Below are 14,858 nucleotides of genomic sequence, written 5' to 3'. Positions count from 1 at the left end.
GGGCGTTTCAGTGCTGGAACGCCTACCCGCTGCGCCAAACCAGAACTTTACAATAACCGTTGATGCTGTTTCCTGCACTTTCTTGGAGATTTGCACCAGGCGCTGGAGACCCTCCCACCTCGCCAATGCCCACCGCCTGGTGAACACCGAGACCCAACTTTGTGCACCGCCAGTCTTGTTATCAAAAAACAGGCTAGTGCCGGGCGCGGTGGCTCAAGCTTGTAATCCCAACACTTTGGGAGGCGGAGGCGGGCGGATCACGAGGTCAGGAGATCGAGACCACGGTGAAACCCCTTCTCTACTGAAAATACAAAAAATTAGCCGGGCGTGGTGGCGGGCGCCTGTAGTCCCAGCTACTCCGAGAGGCTGAGGCAGGGGAATGGCGTGAAGCCGGGAGGAGGGGCTTGCAGTGAGCAGAGATCGCGCCAGTGCACTCCAGCCAGAGCGACAGAGCGAGACTCCGTCTCAGAAAAAAAAAGGCTAGTAAATTATAAAAAAATAAAGGAAATGTAGCCGGGCGTGGTGGCGTGCGCCTGTAATCCCATCTACTCCGGAGGCTGATGCAGGAGAATCGTTTGAACCCGGGAGGTGGAGATTACAGTGAGCCGAGATCGCGCCACTCCCCTCTAGCCTGGGCGGCAAGACCGAAACTCCGTCTGAAAATAATAAAATAAAAGGAAATGGGGCCGGGCGCGGTGGCTCACGCCTGTAGTTCCAGTACTTTGGGAGGCCGAGGCGGGCGGATCACTTGAGGTCAGGAGTTCGAGACCAGTCTGGCCGCCAACATGATGAAACCTCCGTCTGTACTAAAAGTACAAAAATTAGCCAGGCGTGGTGGCGGGCGCCTGTAATCCCGGCTACTCAGGAGGCGGAGGCACAAGAATCGCTTGAACCCGGGAGGTGGAGGTTGCAGTGAGCCGAGATCGCGCCCCTGCGCTCCAGCCTGGGCGACCGAGGGAGACTCCGTCTTAAAATAAAATAGGCCGGGCGCAGTGGCTCACGCCTGTAATCCCAGCACTTTGGGAGGCCGAGGCGGGTGGATTGCCTGAACTCTGGAGTTCGAGACCATCCTGGGCAACATGGTGAAACCCCGTCTCTACTAAAAAAAAACAAAAATTAGCCGGGCGTGGTGGCACATGCCTGTAATCCTAGCTACTTGGGAGGCTGAGGCAGGAGAATCATTTGAACCCGGGAGGGGGAGGTTGCAGTGAGCCGAGATCGCGATATTGCACTCCAGCCTGGGCGAGAGGATCGAAACTCCGTCTCAAAAAAATAAATAAACAAATAAATAAATATAAAGGAAATGGACAAAGGAAACATAAATGCGTGAAATCAAACAAATGCTTTCTCTGACGGGCCCCGTCTTTGCAAAACTGAACCTAGGACAATGTGCACGTTTCTAACTAGCAATTCCGGAGGACAGAGCGGGCAGGGAGCGTGAACTTGCTTTTCTGTAACTTAATTGACTTGTCAGTAAAGTCAGTGTTTGCAGGCATTTTCAGTGTTTTGTAGTGGGCTTTAGTTCCGATCGCAGTGTGGCAGGCCAGGTTTCCATTAGCAACCAGAACAGTTTCCACTAACCCTTTACTATAATTTTGACGAATGCATAAGTTAAACGTTGAAGAAATGGAGAAACTGGTGCCTGAGTATCAGGGATGGAATGCGAAAACAAACCTATTAAGACCCTGCCTGGGTATTCTCAGACCCTAAAGTCTGATGGAATAATAATAGCATTCTTACACATTCACCTCGGCGTGTCTTAAGATTCAGAAACTTTCCAAGACTCTACAGAAATCTTTCCAGACCCTAGAACCTAGTTAAAGATCAGATGTTGATTGAATGCAACACTTCTGCTTGTAGGTGCAATCCCACACATACCATGGAGCTTAAGATGTCTATAAGCACTAGAAAAAACTTGTAACTTTGAGTTGGTCTGGTGAGTTACTTTGGCCCTTCTCCATGTAATCGGTTGCAGAAATAAACTTCCTTCTTTCCCAGTCTGTCTGCATCTTATTGGACAATCGCGACGGACCGACTCAGCAAACTCCTCTTTTGTGTGGTTATCTGGACTCCTGTGGGAGGGAACATTTTAAATTTTCCATTTCAAAGAGTTCTATTGGCACTCTTGCACTGTTTTTCTCTGCCTACCCTGAGACCTGAGTTCTCCTGGACTGGAATCTCCAGCCACAGAGTCCAGAAGCCCACACCTCCACATTCTGTGACTGTTCCCAAACACAGGGAGAATTTGCAGAAAATATGTATGAAAACCTTGCCATTCTTCGCAATAAAACCCCACATTACAAACTGGTGAAAACGGAGGATTTTAGCTTGAACAGGTTTTTCCTCTATTTGAAACCAATCATTTCCGTTTTACAATTTTGGAGTGAAGTTTCAAAATCAGTACGTACCCACTCCCAGGTTTATCCTTATGTAAAGTGCCCCCTCTGCACATGCAACATTTAATAAACCTTGAAAATATGATGCTAAGTGAAAGAAGCCAGTCACAAAAGACCACATGTTGTGTAATTCCATTTAAATAAAATGTCCGAAATAGACCAATACATAGAAACAGAAAGTAGATTAGTGGTGGCCCAGGGTTAGGGGAGTTGGGGGGAACTGGAGGGATATGGGGTTTACTTTGAGGTAATGAAAATGATCTAAAACTTATTGTTGTGCTGTTTGCACAACTGTGCAAATATACTGAAAACCATTGAATTTTACACTTTCAGTGGGTGGCTTCTGTGATATGTTATTAATATTTCTCAATAAAACTTCAAAAAAAAAATAGTGCCTGTGTCTTTTTATGTATTATTCCTCCAGAGTCTAGTCCCCATTTTTATACTTGATGAATAGATTAAGATTTTGTTTCTTCTACTTCTTCCTCTCCTTCTTCTTCTTTTTTTTTTTTTTGAGACAGAGTCTCCCTCTGTTGCCCAGACTGGAGTGCAGTGGCACAATCTCGGCTCGCTGCAACCTCCAGACTAATTTTTATATTTTTAGTAGAGAGAGTGTTTCACCATGTTGGCTAGACTGCTCTTGAACTTCTGACCTCAAGTGAGTCCCCCACCTTTTCCTCCTAAAGTTCTGAGAGTGCAGGCATGAGCCACTGTGCCCAGTCCAAGATTTAGTTTCCGTTGTTTCAGATGCCTTAGGACCATCTTATTCTACCTTAATTTCTGATGCATCATCTCAGTGGAAATTTTCCATTAGGTGCCAAAATATTTTACTCTTTTAAAGATTTTATCATCTGGGTGCAGTGGCTCACACCTGTAATCTCAACACTTTGGGAGGCCAAGATGGGAGTATCAGTTGAGCCCAGGAGTTTGAGACCTGTCTCTGCAACATAGTGAGACCCACATATCTACAAAATAATAATAATAATAATTAGGTGGGCGTATTGGTGCATGCCTGTGGTCTCAGCTACTAGGTAGGTTGAGGTGGGAGGATCTCTTGAGCCCAGGAGGTCGAGGCTCTGGTGGCCATGATTATACCATGGCACTCCATCGTGGGTGAAAGAGAGAGACCATGTCTAAAAAAAATTTTTTTTAATTAGAATTTTTTTTTAGAAAACAAAGCATACACTTCGTGACTTGATACAAATGAATGACTTTTGTAATCTACAGAAACCAAAATAAATAAATAAATAAAAACCCACATCCATTCTTTTTATGTGAGTCTTTGGTGTCTCTGAGTTATAAGAATTGTGAATTATGATTAATAACAAATATGTATGACAAGGACTCAATAAGGGATAGGCATTAATAAATTGCAATTCACACTGCCTGGAGTAAGGCCTTTAAAGATGTACAAGAAAAAGAAAGAAAAAGAAAAGGCATTGAAAAACTGCATTGCCTACCAAAATGCTAAAGTTTACCTAAGTCCATTAATCAACACACACACACACACACACACACACACACGCAATGGATGTGTAAAATGGTCAACACAGTCTCCCACGAGTGTATTCTCTTATTAATAGGTCTGTGGAGGTAAGACATGAGGTTCTATAGATCCTGGATTCAGGGATGGGTAATCTGTGAGGTCCCTGGGGTGACAGAGGAGGGTCTGTAGATTAGTGATGGGTGGTCTTTGGGATAGTGATGAGGTCCATGGAATCAATGATTGTGGGTATGTAGGGTCAGTGATGAGGGAATCTGGTGTGAGTGATGGGATGTGTGTGGAATCAGTGAGAGAGTGTGGAATCAATCTGTGAAAGCCCAGAATTGTGGTGTCATCTCTCAGGGTGACACATCCTGATCTGTGTGTCAGTGGTGGAGATTCTATGGGGTAAGAGTGTGGCTGTCAAGTCCCTGCCACTGTGTGTTCTGGGTCCCTCCAAGTGCACAGATTCCTTTACCTGGTTCTGGCTGGAGAGGCCCTTCTCAAGGACTCCTCACGTGAAAGGTGGGTTGTTGTTGTTGTTTGTTGTTGTTGTTGTTGTTTTGCGGGGTGTGAGGGTTGGCTCTTTCTTTTGGGTTTGGTTTTGAATCTTAGAGACCACAGACACATGCAGCATGTAGGAAGAAATTTTTGTCTGGGCAGTCGCTAGGTCCTTTGGGCCAAGCCGTCTAATGGGAGCGAAGGTGACCATTCCGTCAGCGCGGTTCAGATCTAGGCGGTCGCTTTTAGGTGTCCACACGGTGGCGTACAAGTGGGTTGTGGCTTTAAGTGGCAGGTGGGCGGAAAGAAACAACTAAGAAAGACCGAGGAGCGCTCCTCAGGCTGGATCTGTCACAGCTGGAAGAAAAGCCGCCCTAACCAACCCGTCAGGCGCCAATAGGAGGTGCCTCTGGGCTGTGAGAGGCTGGTGGAGGCGGGACCTCCAGACCCAGAGAGCCCGGGCACAGAGCCTGTTAACTGCCAGACGCTGAGGCGTTGCCGTGGGAAACAAGGGCCTTTCGGGTCAGATCAGAGCCTTTCTCAGACAATTCTTTCGGTAACTGGCGAGCTCCTGTCCAGGGCACGCCCCTATGAAGGCCTAGTGTGCCGTCTCCCGCAGAGTCTTCTTTGGTCTGAGAGCCACTTGTTTCTTACATCCCTGCGCTAATCTCGCCGTCTGCTCCTACCTACCGCAGGCATTTGCCACATGCTGGTCCTTTCTTTCCTGACAGGCGGGCCGTCTCTCCAGCTTCTGGGAGGACAGTTCAAATTATGGAGGAGAGGGCAGGTGCAGGGCAGCAGTGCTGAGGGGAGTAGGGGTGAGTTGGGGGAGCAGGGGCTCATTTTTCTTTGTTGCTCAGATTCCTAAGCCTGTGAATTTGAGATTCGGCTTCTTCCTTGCAAGGTTTCAATCTGAGGCTCCTGGGGAAAGGGCAAAATTGGAGCTGGATGGAAGCGTGGTGGGGAGAGGAGTAGGTGTAGGGAACATGGAGAATGTGTCAGGCAGTGTCTTTATTCCTGGCACCTTACTTTGCCTGCTGGAGTTTCCAGTCTGTTCCAGGCGCATTCTCTCGACCCAGAAGGGGCCTGATGGGGGATGTTGGTCGCCAGTGTGTGTTCCCCTGGACTGGATTGGAATTGGTCTCACAAACTATTTTTTTGTTTGTTTTTTAGAGGGAGTCTCGCTCTGTCACCCAGGCTAGAGTGCAGTGGCGCGATCTCTGCCACAGTTATCAGTTCAGGGATAAAGATATTAGGATACCTTTACAGCAGATAAAGAGCTAACTCATTCTTCATAAGAGTTAAAGTATCTTCCATTATACGAGCATTTAAGATATTAAAGTACTTTTGCCACCAAAAATAATGCTTCTGTAAATGTTCTTTTACTTATATCTTTATGAGTTTTTACTTCTGCTGGGACAAATTGCATGAGGAAACAAATGTATGTGTATATAAATGTAACATGTGTATATATATTTAATATGTGTATATACAACTTAATATATACACATACATACAATAACATATACAAGGCAGACTTCTATTACTGGCCAAGACGAGATAAGCACATTTCAGCATCTCTCTCACCGATTTCTACTTAACACCCCAGAGTGAATACAAAAAGAAACCACCTGAAGACTCAGAAATACAAGTGATAGCAGGCAGATGTGAAGGGAGTTAAAAACGTGAAGAATGGAAATGATGACCACAGGTTTGCTGGGGTATTTTCTTCCTTTATCTTCTGGCTTTGGAAGGAAGGAAGTCTCAGAGCTGTGTGATAGGTTCAGGAAGCAAAAATTATGACAGAAACGCTTTCCTTCAAGCCAGAGGAGTCCAAAAGAGGACCCGGTGTAACAGAGTAATAAAAAGGACATTGCATCCTTTTTTTGCAATAAAAAGGATATTACAAAGGTTTTCGATGAAGAAGTACCTAGGGTAACGTATGTGGGAAGTGGTACCAGGCTTCAATGCTCTCTCCCCAGCACATCATCCTCAAGGAACCCCCACATGTTCAGCAATCTGGAAGCTCTCTGAACCCAGTCCTTTTGGATTTTCATGGAGGCTTCATTACATAGGCATGATGGATGACATCACTGGCCGTTGTCAGTCAACTCAACCTTCAGCTGCTGTCCTCTCCCCAGAGGTCAAGGGGTGGGGCTGAAAGTTCCAACCCTCATATCACATCCCTTGGCCATCCAGGAGCCCACCAAGAAGTCCCCTCATTAGAAAGTAAGATGCTCCTATCAGCCAGGAAATCCCAAGGGATTTGAGAACTCTGTCAGGAACTAGGGTCAAAGACCAGATATTAGAACAGATGATCCTTCTAGTACCCAAGGGTTTTAAGGAGCTCTAGACCAGGAGCTAGGGACAGAGACCAATATGTGTATATTTCTTGTTATTTTATATTCTCAACTGCCCAGGGTTATCCATTTTAAAAGTCTGGTAAGTTTCCTTTACCTCTCTCCTTGCTCAAACATGCACACACATATATACTGAGTGACTTTTGTTCCCTTTTGCCTTTACTAGAATTATACATAATTTTTTTTTTTTTTTAGCTTGTGTTTCTAGGGAAGACCTTATGGATGTCCTTCCGAATTAGTGCTTACTGATTTCACTGGTACCTGGAAGGAGGTAATTTTTTTAAAAATTCAAGCTCTTTATTATGGATACTTCCAGCATTATATGTGCAGAGAGCCTAGTACAGTGAACCCAGCCTTAATAATTAACACAAGGCCAGTTTTGCTTCATCTCCATTTCCGCTCAATTATTTTAGAGAAAATTCTAGACATTTCATCTATAAATATTTCAGTATGAAATATAGTTCTTTTAAGAACTTTTCTTAAAGTTCTTTTTCTTATAGTTCTTTTAAGAACTATTCCTGACCTCAGATGATCTGCCCGCCGCGGCCTCCAAAGTGCTAGCATTAAAAGCTTGAGCCACCGCGCCCAGCCGGCTCTTATATGTCTTTTAATCTATTGACTTCCCTTTTTTCTTGCTATTTATATTTTGGAGAAATCAAAGACTAGATCATATAGAGTTCCCACATATTGCATTTGAGTACACCCCCATGGTACTGATTAACAAATGAGATGCTGTATATTTTCTCTAAAATATCTTGTCATTAACTAGAGCAGTGGTTCTCAACCAGCTGTGGTTTTGTTTGTTTTTATTTTTACCTCTAGAAGACATTCGGCAATGTTTGGAGATATTTTTCGTCGTCACAACTGCAAGGAAGGATGGTATTGCTGCCACCTATTGGCTAGAGGCCAGGATGCTGCTAAACATCCTATACACCTTACAGGACAGCCTCCTCCCATCCCGAAGAATTATCTGGTCCAAAGTGTAAATAGTGTCAGAGTTGAGAAACACTGCTCTAGTGGCTTGGTCAAATTCAAGTTCAATTATTTTGGCAAGGTCTGCTTGTCACTGTTTTTGTGATCAGATTTGTTAGTGGGCTTAAGTGTCATCAATGTGATTTATCGATTGTAAAGTGATTGTCTTTTGCATAATGTCATGCATTCATTGATGATCATTGCCTAGATTTGTTATGTTGTTAGGAGTTGCAAAATGATCACTTTCTTATTGTGTCTGTCTTTCAGCCATTACTGGAATTCTTTTATTTCCATTACTGAAATTTCCATTACTGGAACCTTTTATAAAAATAAAATCCCCACACATCAATGATCTGATTACTCAGAGGGATAGCATGTGTAGGAAAGGGAGGATAAATGCTTGATTCTTTCCATTCATATTCATTAGTTTTCAGAATTATGAGTTTAGAATACTGCATTGGTTTCCTAGTTTCCAAAGGTGATTGCTGCAGATTGTATTTTCCAAAGATGGTTGCAACAATAGGCTTGTCCCATATGTTATTCTAGAATCTTGCCATTCCCACTTTAAGAGATGGAGTCTAACTCCTCTGCCGGTGAATCTGGATTTGTTTATTGTTTATAACCAATGCTGTGTGACTCCCAAGGCTGAGTCATAGTCAGCCACAGGTGAGTCACAAGTGAGGCACTGTGGCCTTCACCTCATTAGCTGAAACTCCTGTGTTTGAAGTCTTGAGCTATCATGTAAGAAGTTCCAAGTGGGCCGGGCGCGGTGGCTCACGCCTGTAATCCCAGCACTTTGGGAGGCCGAGGCGGGCGGATCATGAGGTCAGGAGATTGAGACCACGGTGAAACCCCGTCTCTACTAAAAATGCAAAAACTTAGCTGGGCGCAGTGGCGGGTGCCTGTGGTCCCAGCTACTCGGGAGGCTGAGGCAGGAGAATGGCGTGAACCCTGGAGGTGGAGCTTGCAGTGAGCCAAGATCGCGCCACTGCACTCCAGCCTGGGCGACAGAGCGAGACTCCATCTCAAAAAAAAAAAAAAAAGTTTCAAGTGCTGTGAGCCGCTATGCTATGAGGAAGCCAAGTCATGTGGGGAGGCTACTAGTCTGAGTCTTTGAGTCCTCCCACGGCAGGTGCCAGACATGTGTGCAAAGCACGCTTCATAGGTTTGCAGCCCTCAGGCATCAGGTTATTCCCAGCCTTTGAATCCTCCTGGTTGAGGCCAGAGACATCAGGAGCAGAGGCACACCATCTCTTCTGTGAGCTATCTAAATGCCTAACCCACAGAATCAGTGAGCACAGTAAAACGGTTTTCTTATACTACTAAGTTTGGAGTGGTGTGTTATACAGCATCAGTAACTGGTGAACAATGCTTGATATACCCACACTTGTTTATGTCATATTACACACACACACACACACACACACTTTTTTTCTTTAGAGGTGGGGTCTTGCTGTGTCCAGGCTGGTCTTGAACTCCTGGCCTCAAGTGATCATCCTATCTCAGCCTCCCAAAGTGCTGGGATTACAGACATAAGCCACTGCACCTGGCCGATACTCACATATTTTATTTTATTAAAAAAAATTTTTGGCTGGGCGCGGTGGCCTGTGCCTGTAATTTCAGCACTTTGGAAGGCTGAGTTGGGTGGATCACGAGGTCAAGAGATCGAGATCATCCTGGCCAACACCGTGAAACCCCGTCTCTACTAAAAATACAAAAATTAGCTGAGTGTGGTGGTGCATGCCTGTATTCCCAGCTACTTGGGAGGCTGAGGCAGGAGAATCGCTGGAACCTGAGAGGCAGAGGTTGCAGTGAGCCAATACGGCAGCATTGCACTCCAGCCTGGCAACAGAGTGAGACTCTATCAAAATAATAATAATAATAATAATAATAATAATGCGAGCAAGAATAACCGCGCCTAACAAATAAAAACTGATGGTAATACATAAGGTTACACAAATATTCAAAGACATATCATGATGCGAAAACCACATATCTGTTCTCTTGGCTATCCCATACCAAGTGGAGCCAAAGGCTCTGCACAGGTTTCCAAACACTAATCATAGACATGATAGCAACTGTGGTCCGCTCCCTCCTGGCTACCTACTCACCTGAAGCAGGTAAGAGCCTGCTTGGCCTCCTAGGGAGGCACTTCTGAGGCAGGAGAATAGAAAACTAAGGGTTAAGGTGGAAACAAAAGAACAGCAGGTGCAGCAAGTTCTATGCCAGGTTAAGCAGCACACAGGCCACATCCTCACTCCTGTGATAACAACACAGAAGTCTCCAGTTCAGCCTCTGAGTGGCCACGGGACAATCCTTCATAGTGTGTAACCAATTGGAGGCCTCGAAATGGCACTTATTGGTGTTATCAAATTCTTTAGCTTAATAAAAACTCTAAAGAACATTGTAATCTGGGCTCTTGAGCCGCTTGCTCTAGCCCACTCTGGCTCTGTAGAGTGGACTTTCGCTTAAATAAATCTGCGGTTTTTTTGCTTCTTTCTTCTTTCGTGGCTTCATTCTTTTGTTGCTTCGTGTAGTTTGTTTAATGCTTTCTTCAACGAGCCAGAAACGTTGACAACTTACAGTCAAGACCTTTCATCCAGTAACATTTCTACACTCTAGAAGTATCAGTATCGCCAAGAGATGTCAAGACATCAAGGGGTCCAGTGTGGTATAAGACCTAAGATTAAGGCTCAATATTATATGTGCCCTGACATTTCGGGAAAACAAGGAGGTCTGAATGGATTAATTGCAAATTCCTTGCCCCGTTGTACTCCTTTGAATAAGGTGCCCTAGCCGAACCACTTCCCTCAGAGGACGGGCACATTACCTGCTTCCTGCATAGTAGCGGGTGTCGGGTTCCAGCCAGCCTGCAGAATTATTCAAACAGGCCAATCACACCCTCCCTCAAGAACCAGGGGTTACCTCCCATACTCTTGCTACTACAAAGCCTCCTGGTATAGCCTCCACCTGATTACTCTGTTCCTAAGTGCAACACACGGTACCCCGCATGGTGTACTGGGCTCTCCTTCCCTGGGGCGTAAGTATGGGTAATTAGCAAACCAATGTTCGTCTCATTTATCCAGTGTTAGCTACCATGTGCTTTGCAATAATCTGCACTTCCTTTCTAACTCTTGAGAGACATCTGGGTCCTCTGCTCCTGGGTGCAGGATTTTTAGAAAAAGGGCCACTCAAAATGGGCAGGTGACTTGAACGCCTGCGGGTCTGACACAGCACCAAACCTCGCCAAGGCCTTCAGAAACTAAAAGTGCAACCGCCAGGAAAATGACTGCCGGTTCCGGTCACACGACCGGCTACACGACCCAGGCAGAGACCGAGAAAGAGGCTCACCAAAAAGGACGACGTGCAAGAAACCGCCCTCCAGCGAACAGGGGACGTTCGCCGAAGACATACATGCACACTCCCATTCACATACACAGCCCCAGCAATTTTTTTCAGGAGCTGCAGCCTGACCAAGAGTAGAGCGCAGTCAACCTTGCCAAAGCACATGCTCGAAACATGAGCGGATGCTCACGTCACAGAGACCGCCACCGTTGCCTGGAGATGAGTCCTTGACGCTTCGCGAAGGAGGAGCCTTCTGTGGCAGCACATCGGACTCCGGGCTAAGGCCAGTCCTCGCCACGGGGTCGACAGGATGGTATCCGGAGGCCAGGATTCGCGGAGGGTCGACCAGGAGGAAGAAACCTCAGGCGGAGCGCCTGGGAAGCACAGCAGGATCCCAGGCTCAGGCCTGCGCGAATGGTGTGCCGGTGAGTTTCCCCAAAAGTCGTGCCTTTGCGATCTCGAGGACAGGTCTGCTTGTATGCCCAAGGGCTGCTCTCTCACCCCAGGGTCGTTGTCGCGGAGAGCAGAACCCGGAGGCTTCAGGGGCTGCCTGAGGGTGAATGTTACTGTGCCACTGCAGTGTGTCTGGGTTCTCTCTTTCTTTCTCTTGTTTCTCTCTGTCTCCTTTCTCTATCGATCTCTACCTGTTTGCATCTGTGTGTGCTCGTGTGCGTGTGTGTTTGGATACATATGCGCGGAAGGGCAGTTTCTTGTACAGCCTTGCTTCCGGTGAGCCTCTCCCCGCGTCTCTGCCTGGGTCATCTGGCCGGTTGTCATTCGTTTTCCCGGTGGTTCCAGTTTGGGTTCGTGACGGCCTGGACAACGTGGGGAGCTGCGTCGGACCCGCAGGGGATTAAATCGGCTCCCCATCCTGAGCGGGCTCATTCCTAGTATCAAGACGACCACACTCCAGCAAAGAACAAAATTCTCACAGAAGCTCAATATCCACCTGCATGAGAGGTGCCCATTGACCTCAAAGAAGATGATTCTCACTCCTCTCGCCATATACCCTCATTGAGATATATAGACACTGCTGGAAACAAGGACAGAAAAGAACGCTGGGTACGGGATGTAGCAAGCATCTCTGCACTCGAATACTGGCCTTCCTGGCCAAATCACTGGTTTGGCACTCCTCCACACATGCCCAAGGTGGTGGCATTGTGCTGTAAGGAGCCTGGGCTCTGGCCTCTGCTCTGTCCTCCCTCTTGCTCTGTCTGCCCTGTTTCTGAGAAGCCTAGAGACTTCTTAGTCTGGCTCAATGTCTTCAACAAAGAAGACTTCCCAGTCCATCAGGGAGAAACTTCGTGAGGATGCGTTTCATGATTGTTTCCCTCTCCAAACCTATTTCTGGATGATTGGGCAGAAAGCCCGGAGCTCTGGGCTTCCATACCTGTCTGGGACAGGGAAGCTCCCTTGGTATCCATGTCACAAGTGATGGCTGCCTGATTGGTATAGGAAGAGCGGGAGGCGAAGGTGGCTGACCTCTTACCTTCTAGGAAATGCGGTGTTGCATCACACCTGCACTTCCTCCCAGATTCTTCAGGGCCATCTGGTTCCTCTGCTTCTGGGGAAAGTGCCTTGCGGCACCGAATCTTCTGGCTACCACGGATGTCAGGAACCAAAAGGGACAGGGTTTTGCTGGGTGAAGGAGAGGTAGCATCAGTGGTACCTACCCAGTGGCAAGGTGAAGGTGAGGTGTATTTTGTCGAAACCTCTCGGATCCTCTGGCAGGCGTCCCTGAATGTGGCTTGGCCTCGGGCACAGGCCCTGTCTCGCAGGTTCACCGGTGTGCTAGGCTTTTCCTCGGTTTTGTGCAGGAGGTCTCCAGTGACCCCCGGGCGCATCCCGGGACACCACTGTCCGTCTCAGCATCGCTCCATACGGCCTCGGAGACACAAGCTCACTCCATCAGCTCTTGGGGGATGCCAGTGCCACGTGTGGTCCCATTGGCTCCCCCTCCGACTCGCCTCTGTCTCTCTTTGCACATGTCAAGCAAAGCAGTGTCGGGATGCCGGGCACCCTGGGCCTTAAAGATGAAGGCAGGCCACAGTTTCACCAAATAAAGTTGGAGGCAGTGGACTCAGGGGTCACTGTAATTTCAGTAGACACCACGTCTAGCGGCCCTTGGGTTCTTTCTGTGCCCCAGCGAGACCCTTCCCGCCTCACTACATTGTAATGCCATTCCTGGTCACCGGGTCGGATCCATAATCAGATCCGAAGAGGAATCCGGAGAGCCCAGCCGGCGCCCTGAAGCTACTCCTCCACTGGGAATTGAAGCAGAAGACCGATCAAGAAGGTCCTGACTGCGGGACTTCTATGGGTCCGACCATGGGTCTCCCAAAGGAACCTCTCCCAGTCCTCACCCCACACGGTGCCTCCAACACTGCCGCGGCCATCGACACTCCACTCCGAGCAGCCGCAGCGTCGCCCCGATTTTTCAAAGGGTCCGCAACCTCAGTTACGGGAGTCAGGGGGGGAGGGCGTGCCGGAGAGTTGGCCTCGCCAGTGCGCATGCAGCAGACACGAGCTGCCGCTTTGGTCAAAGGGACCGCCTCCGTTGCCCGGGTTGGGTCCTTGAGACCTGGGGAAGTGGGAGCTCTGTGTGATAGTGATTCAGAATCCGGGCTGAGACCAGTCCTGGCCAGGGCGGTTAACACCACCGTCTCCGGAGGCTGGGATACGCGGAGGGTACACCAGCAAGAAGAAAGCAGAGCAGGAAGAAACCTCAGACAGATAGCCGGGAAGGCAGCGCGGGATCCCAGACTGAGGCGTGCGTGGACGGTGTGCCGGTGAGTCTCCCCAAAAGGGGTGCCCTTGTGATGTCGAGGGCAGCTCTGCATGTGTGTACCTGGGCTGCTCTCTCACCGCTGGGTCGTAGTCGCGCAGAGCAGAACCCGGCAGCTTCACGGGCTGCCTGGGAGTAGGTGTTACCTGCTGTATGTCTGTGTGCGTTACGGGGGTGTGTGTGTGTCTGTGTGCGCGCGTGTCTGTGTGCCCACTTCTGTCTCTCTCCCTACTCGCTCTTTCCGTCGCTCTCTCTTTCTGTCTCTGTCCGTGTGTGTGTGCGTGTTCCTAGGGACACATGTGCCCTGTGCCCCCGAGGGTGGGTTTCTTGCACGGCGGCCATTCTTCTGGTCAGCCTCTCCCCGCGTCTCAGCCTGGGTCGTGTGGCCGGTTGGCAGTCGTTTTCCCGGCGGTTCCAGTCTGGGGGGTCTGTGAAGGCCTGGGCGAGGTGGGCATCTGCGCCGGACCCGCAGGGGTTTTCATCCCCTCCACATCCGGAGCAGCCTCTTTGCTAGGATCCAGACGACCGCTCTCCAACCAAGGACAACGGCCTCCCAGGTGCTCATTGTCCACCCGCAGGAGCGTGCCCGCACACCTTCACGAAGATGGTGCTCACTCCTCTCGCCCTCTGCCCTCATCGAGTAATCTAGCCACAGCTGGACTCAGCGATGCAGAAGGAAGCCGGCAACGGGATGGGGCAAGCATCTCTGCCACTCGAAGGCTGGCCTTCCTGGCCGAGTCACCCGTTTGACACTCCTCCCCGGATGCCCGTGGTGGTGGCATGGCCCCTTATCCTGCCTGGGCTCTGGCCTCTGCTCTGTCCTCCCTCTTGCTCTGTCTGCCCCGTTTCTGAGAAGCCTAGCGGCTTCTTAATCTGGCTGAATGTCTTCAACAGGAAGACTTCCCAGTCACCTCGTGGAGGTCCGTGTCCTGATTGTTTCCCTCTCCACACCTCTTTCTGGATGACTGGGCAGGTGTGGTGATCCTGGAGCTCTGGGCTTCCATACCTGTGTGGGA

The sequence above is a fragment of the Pongo abelii genome, chromosome 20 (genome assembly GCF_028885655.2).
Source record: "Pongo abelii isolate AG06213 chromosome 20, NHGRI_mPonAbe1-v2.0_pri, whole genome shotgun sequence".
NCBI classification, from domain to species: domain Eukaryota; kingdom Metazoa; phylum Chordata; class Mammalia; order Primates; family Hominidae; genus Pongo; species Pongo abelii.
This window is presented reverse-complemented; position numbering follows the sequence as displayed.